We start from the raw sequence: 767 nt of genomic DNA on the forward strand, positions 1-767 counted from the left end.
GCAGGTTATTATTAACAAAGTGATTGAAGAAATAAAGTATTACGAGGAGGAAAAAGAAAATTCTGAACATGTCAAAAAAAATAACAAGGAAAAGTATTTAGATATATTTGGGGTCATTCGTTCAAGGTGATAAAAAAATAATAATAAAAAAAAAAAAATATATTGGTACCTAAATAGAATAAATTGATAGCACAAAAACACAAATAATAGTTCTTAGTTCCCTTTGTTAATATATTTTTCAAAAAAATAATTTATTACAAGATCACTATATATGTATGTGTTTGTATGTAGGTATGCATGTGTATGTGTATGTGTATGTATATATGTGGGGTTACACTTATGCAAATCTGACTAAACTGCTTTATTCTTAGTAAACGTGTAGATAATGACGTTAAAATTGAAAATGAGGGTTTTTTTCGTATATCTGATTATTCGTTATTTAAAGACACTGTAAATGTTATGTGGAAAATTTTAAACAAGTAAACTTAAAAAAATATGTATACATGTATATGTGTAGGTCTATATATGTAAAGCTTTAAGGTAACGTCATAAATTTTAAAGAGAGGAAATTTTCGAAAAATATATATATATATATATATATATTTTTTTTTTTTTTTTTTAACAGAATTTGTTATACCATAATACTTTTTACGCATGAAAATATTCTCCTAGTTAATAAAACAAAAAAAAAAAACAAAAATAAATAAATAAACAAATAAATAAATAAACTCAGTTGTATACATATATGTGCATAATCTATATATACT

At 22.4% G+C, this 767-nt stretch overlaps 1 long non-coding RNA gene across 1 annotated transcript; it reads left to right on the plus strand.

Annotated features, from left to right (window-relative positions):
* Position 1: 1 nt before the first annotated feature.
* On the plus strand, positions 2 to 752 carry LOC113220725. The gene is made up of 3 exons (XR_003307490.1): positions 2 to 126; positions 372 to 479; positions 626 to 752. It is a non-coding gene; the product is annotated as an uncharacterized LOC113220725 (long non-coding RNA).
* The last annotated feature ends 15 nt before the right edge of the window (positions 753 to 767 follow it).

Source organism: Piliocolobus tephrosceles, unplaced genomic scaffold (assembly GCF_002776525.5).
Source record: "Piliocolobus tephrosceles isolate RC106 unplaced genomic scaffold, ASM277652v3 unscaffolded_10356, whole genome shotgun sequence".
Classification (NCBI taxonomy): Eukaryota; Metazoa; Chordata; class Mammalia; order Primates; family Cercopithecidae; genus Piliocolobus; species Piliocolobus tephrosceles.